At 41.2% G+C, this 6,352-nt stretch overlaps 1 long non-coding RNA gene across 1 annotated transcript; it reads right to left on the bottom strand.

Moving 5' to 3' along the window:
* Positions 1–1,930: 1,930 nt before the first annotated feature.
* LOC122465139 lies at positions 1,931–5,014 on the bottom strand. Its single transcript, XR_006289738.1, has 3 exons — positions 4,899–5,014; positions 3,911–3,991; positions 1,931–2,271 (listed from the first exon to the last, which is right to left on the bottom strand). It is a non-coding gene; the product is annotated as an uncharacterized LOC122465139 (long non-coding RNA).
* Between the last annotated feature and the right edge of the window lie 1,338 nt (positions 5,015–6,352).

Genomic DNA, 6,352 nt, shown 5'->3' with positions numbered 1-6,352 from the left:
CGTTTTTGAAAGCTTTGTGCATGGGGGAACAAAAGAAAAGGATTTATTTTCTTCAGATGTGGCATGGGGAAGTAAAATATAATCCAGTAAGTGTACAATGGGCCTGGTTAAAAGACTACTTTTCTTGTAGAACTAAAGAATTTTAAATCACACAAAAAGTAAGATGATGCTAACAAGCCTGGTAATGAAATCTAGTTAGTAGAACCCTTTCTAACTTCCCTAATAAGCATGTGGAGTATGCCCATCTAGTTATGTAATTGTTTTCCTCTCAGATAACTAAACTATGTACACTGTTTCTTGTATTGGATAATCATTTACTTTTCAGTGTAAGTAGTTAATTATATGCCATCCCTTAAGACTTACAAATGGTTATACTTAAAATCTGAGAAGATGCATTTTATCTTTACTGCAAAGATGTGTGTTTTTAAGTTCCTAGGAAGCACTGAAATATTTAAACATAATAGGAAGGTGATTATTTTGAAATCTGACTGTACAAGTACATTTAATAAATAGTGAGGCTGGCGTTTAAGAACTGCTTTAATTGATATTCACTGAGCAAGTAATTCATCCCTTTGCATATTGTGCCCAGTCCCACCATTGGTTTGCTCCTATTATTGTTGTTGCCTATGCTCTTTCGATTACCTTATGGTCTACCACTAGATATTATGACAGGATAAAAGGCAATCGGTAGAGGTGCTTCAGTCTTGAGGCCATAGAGATCTTAGTAATTGATGGGTTCCAATAAAATACTCATACTCCTAACACACAAGAGAACGTTATTAGGGTTGACAGAGAGGAAATGGTTTAAAATCCCTAGCACAAAACTAATGTGATTCATACCTAAAAGCCCTAAAAGGGAACACCAGTAGGAGAGCAAAGATAACCTTGCCTTTTGCAATACCTGGGATGGCAGATCAGGTCATCTACTCTTCTGAAGGCAAGAAATTTTTAGCTTGGGCCTCCCAAGGTCTGCCTCTGGCATGCTAGTCATTGCCCTGTATCGCGCAGAGGTCCTTCTTCATTATCTCCTCACTAGCTAGACATATTAGAGATCAAGGGCTTCTCCTCTGAGGACAATAAGAGAAATGGCCTCAACCCCTATAAGCCACTACCTCGCACCCACACACACCCCACACAAGTTCTCCATCTTGTTTAATTGCTTAATTCTTCACTGTACCTCGATTCTTATGTCAAAAGGCAGCTGCAGTGTTAAACTGCAGATAGTGGCCAGATATCTGCTTTGAGTTGGATCTTCTGTGTAAGGGTTTTGTAAAAGCATATAGAATTTCTATGCCAGAGACCAGTAGATGTTACTTCAGCCTCTGCAACGGACACTAGGCTAGATACACAAAAGAACGTAGGCACCTAACTGCCATTTTAGGCACCAAAATCCCAGAATCAGGCCCCCCTGAGATTCACAAAACCTACACTCAGATACCTAAACTCTGGGGGCACCTATACTCACTCAGAGCCTAAAGTTTTGCAGTAAAAGTTCCATAAATGCCTATGTTTATGCCTCTAAGCATGTGCACGACAGCCTCCCTCTAGGCACAGGGACACCCAAATCCCAGAGCAAGGTTTCTCCATCTAAATCACCTGAGCTAGAAAACATGCTCAGAGCCCACCTACCAGACCAGACCCCTGTAAGTGAACTAGCAGCATCAGCAACTCCTCCCCACTCATACCCTAACAGCGAGGCTAAAAGTTATTCACATGGGATATGTGTGACCCCACTTCAAGTCCTCTCCACCTGAAAGGGAGAGGAAATTTAAACAGGGGTTTGCAACCTCGCGGGTGTGTATTGCATGGGCTATGGGATATTCTGATGGGGGGAGCTCCTCCCCCGCCCCCCCACACACACTTTCTTCCTAAAACCATGTAGGTGCTTAGTTCCAAGAGGCTTTGTAGCTCAGACTCCCAAGCAGACAGGCCAGACTTAGGCACCTATGGGAGGTGCCTAGCTGAGGGGGGTCTGATATCTTAGGTGAGGCACCACCTAGTTGGCTTTAGTGAATCCCATCCTAAAGCACCTTTTCTTTTCTTTTTTTTTCCATTGTATAGGAGCCCAAGGGCTGAACTCAGTCTTCATGAATCAGACTGACTTTCAAAGCACCTCAAAGTTAGGTGTGGGGATGTCAGTGTCCCCAAGCTTACGTACCTTTGTGAATCAAGCCCACTGTGTGGAACCATCCAGCCGAACAGTTCCAAGTCTGGGCATTGTCAGATAAATCCAGCCTACCTCAGTCCATCAGCGGTCGCTTCTGCGAATTGCTGTGAAGAGTTTGTTACTACAGCTGGTCAACTTTTTTTGATTTCTTTAATTAATAAAGTATCAACATTTTTCCAATTTTTTCCTAAAAAGGGCATCCCATTTTTCAGCCAGGGGGGAAAAAAGTTTCCACAAGATATTCAAATATTTCCTCTCCTCCTCCCCCCCATCTTGCAACCAGCTCTGATTACATTCTTAATGAGCATGCTAGATCAGGAGCAAGATAGCATGGTGTGTCTGAGCCTTTCAGATGGAAGAGGAGACTCTTCCATGAGGGGAGTTGAATCAGTTTCTCATAATGATGTCAGGGGCCTTATGGGTTTCTGAATACTGACCGCCTGGGGTTCTGATCCTTGTCCATCTCGGTTATTTAAAAACATGGTCTGGCTGTAGGGCCATGGTTAACAGGCATTGATTCCTTATATAGGTGAAATTAGATTGATCTAAGGGATAGGGGGTGGTGTTCTCACAGTGTGTGATCAGGATCCTCTATACACAGGCCTCAAAATGCCGCATCAGTAACGTGAAAAAGCTCAGCGATATTTAAGCCTAAGTTTGGGTTGTTTTAAATCTAAAAATAAGGTCCCATTTACTGACCAACCATCCAAAAATCCCACAAGTTTCTGATTTCCAAATGTCACTTCAATCATCAGAACTTTTAAAGTGATTTGCTTTTAAATTTCTTAAAGAAGAAACAGCTCAACTGACATGCAGAAACAAAATAGAGTACTGCAATTGCCATTAAAATGTTTAACATCCGCAGAGGGTCAGCCTTGGACTGGCTTTCTATTCAGGGGTGAATTTCTCACAAACCAGAAATTAAAATATTTAATAAAAACCCAATATTTAGGTATTGATTGAAAATGAAAGTGTCATTAAAAAAGGATGCATTCTTGGGACACATAATGCAATAGCAGATGGTGCATTATGGTGATATACTGTATGTTTTTAGAATATACTATTTGTTATTTTATTGTCAGTTGCTTGTAGAAGGTTGTAAATATCATTGAAAGAATCTATCATTTAAATACCTGGTATAATGCTTGAAGTTCATTTCATTTAATTACATTACACAATAATATATATTTAAAAACACTATGTAGTACCTGTTAAACATTAAATGTGAGAACTGAAAACTGTCAGCTGTTTTATCTTTTGCAATTGTTGATGTATACTGCACTGGAGAAGATGTTTTACTTAGAAGTTTTGGGTACTGCCTTTATCCCAATGGATTTTTCCCCATCGCAGTTGTGACTCCATATCAGCCTTTCTAGGTTTTAGAACCAATCCTGCATATCATTAACAGAGTTGCAATACATAACATTTTGAAATTTTGTACATGCCAATATAGGAATTCTAGTTTGCACATTACTGTATCCGTAGTCACTGGGGCATAGAACCTTGTATACCATCCATATCATGCTGTTGTTTAAGCCTATAATTATAGCCTATATTGTCTGCTTAGATGAGAGTCATTGTTAATTTTAATAGGTTTTCCTTTCCTCTCCAGCATAAGTTGAATCTTATTTCAAACCATACTTTGAACAGTAAATGCAGTGATTTAACTCTCGTAAATGTGTATGGCATAACATTTGTCAATGTTTGCCTGTCTACCTTCAATATTTAAAATTCTATTCTTACCTTAGCAAGTATTGATTAATATGCCAACCAGTGCCAGTAAGAATTAGTGTTTTATGGAGTGCATCATCCATGTCTGTCTGTCTAATGGAGAAATACATTTGTACAATTAGTACAAATTTGGCAGCATTCCAAATGATAATTTTTTTCTAACTTTATTTAGTACATGGGATACAAGACCATCCTGGAAAATGATGATTTTTTAAAAAAAATCCAAAATCAGGAAATGCTGTTCATATCTACTGTTCACAGCCTAGTCTGCTTCTAGTCATACTACTTCCATTGCTGATCATTTATCTAAACTTCACCATAAATATTTAGAAGTCTATTGTCCTTTGTGTACGTGCTCAGGTCCCAAGGATAGGAATTCTGTGCACAAGCCAAGAGAAGAGTGAACCCCTAGCAACCTGGCTTTTCTGTTTGAGCCCCATCCTGCTGCTCAAGTCAATGAGACCTTTGTTATGCATGAAACAAGAGGTCAGAGTGATAAGTTAATTTTGAATTAGCTGCTTGTTCTCCATAGAATACTTGCTTAGGTTCAGTACCTCCCTTTGTATTTTAAAAAAAAAAAAGTACAGCCTTCGATTTACTGTTTGTTTTAACACAAAGCACTAGGGGATTTAAGTCATAACCCATCATTTTGAAAATACAAAAACAACCTAAGGCATAATTCCTTTCTGTAAAGGTAAGAAGTGTTAATATTTATCATAGGTAACATAGGAACATTAGGGCACCTCAGTTAGCTTTGCCTCAGTTTCTCCCACATTCTTTAGTGCCGGAGGGGCAGGACTCTATAAAGGCCAAGAGTCCTTTCTCAAAGGCCTAAAGTAACAAATATAAAAACCAAACCTTTAGTCCAGCTAGCCATCTCTTTCACACAGGCACACTTCAACTTCTGTAGCCTTCCCCCCACCACAGCCCAGGCTCCTGTGCCTCCCACAACCACCCTGCCCTGCCCCTAACACATTTTCCCCCTCCTTTAGGGGCTCACCCAGTCTGCAGCTTATGAGGGTTCCCACCACCAGTCAGGCTTCCAGCTCATCCAAGTAGCTGGACTGCTCTCCTCAAGCAGCTTCCCAGAGTGAGAGCGCTTCCATCTGGCCTGACCCCACTCTTTATGGAAAAAAGCCCTGCACTCTGCCAGCTGGGCTTTATTTCTAATTAGGTCTGGCCCACCCTCCAGGTTCAAACAAACAGGTTAATAGGCTTCTCAAGTTCACATTAACCCTTTCCCAGCATGTGTGGGATGAACATGCAGTCAGAGGCGCCAACTTCCCAAGTTATTGGGGGATGCTCCACCCCTGCTCTGACCCAGGCCCTGCCCACATTTCACCTCACTTCTTCCCGTCCCCACTCTGCCTCTTCCTGCTCCTCTCCCTTCCCCCCAGTGCCTCCTGCACGCTGCTGAACAGCTGATCATGGTAGGCAGGAGGCACTGGGACGAGCTGATCGGCGAGGCCCACCAGTAGGCGGGAGGGAAGGGCTGATAGGGTGACCAGACAGCAAGTGTGAAAAATCGGGACAGGGTGGGGGGTAATAGGCGCCTATGTAAAACAAAGTCCAAAATATTAGATTTCTTTGTGATGGTGGAATGGCACGTGCTTCCCCCATTTCTGCCTCTCTGCAATTCTTGCATTTATTATGGGCATCATTTTGTGACCTGGCAATATATTGATATTTACATCAGCAAACAATGTATAATATTAATAAATAATTAACATGCATGCACGTGACCCAAAACAGCTAAAAGTTTCAAACTGAGGTCTCCTGCATTAAGGGTATCCTTTTAAGAGTATAGAAGCAGAAAACCTAAAGGAAAAAAATGTAGGTATGAATTCTATAAGCTGTCTGAGGGATGGTTACACTAGTGCAGGAGCCGGCAAACTTTTTGGCCTGAGGGCCACATCAGGTTTCCGAAATTGTATGGAGGGCCTGTTAGGGCTAGTCTGCCTGGCCAGGAGCTCAGGGGCTGGGCAGGAGGGTCCCGGGGGCCGCATGTGGCCTGCGGGCCATAGTTTGCCCACATCTGCACTAGTGACTGTATCTAAATTCTAAAGGAAAGTAACTACTGCCATCTGCACAGAAACCAACTTTTTGGAAAATCTCAGGTATTGTCAATTCCAACTGCTGAACCTGTAATCTCTGGAAATGGTCCTGAAGCACAAAGTTCAAATCCCGATTCAAAACTTTTCCAACATGTGGATATGTTTCTATCTGGAATTTTGATTCAGGGCCTTTCCATGTTTTATTTTTTGGACATGACTCTTAAACCCATGTAATATTTTTACATTAACTGTGCTAATTGTAAATAAGTATACAAAGAAGTATATCTCAAATGCAGAAAAAATCTGTCATCCTTATTTTTATAATGAAGCAGCAAAATGTAGTGAGTAACTCAGATATTCATGTACTTTAGACTCAGAATATAAGTTGCCATTAACTGAG

This window comes from Chelonia mydas, chromosome 3, assembly GCF_015237465.2.
Source record: "Chelonia mydas isolate rCheMyd1 chromosome 3, rCheMyd1.pri.v2, whole genome shotgun sequence".
Lineage (NCBI taxonomy): Eukaryota > Metazoa > Chordata > Testudines > Cheloniidae > Chelonia > Chelonia mydas.
The sequence above is the reverse complement of the archived record's forward strand: the minus strand, read 5'-3'. Positions and strand labels throughout refer to the sequence as shown.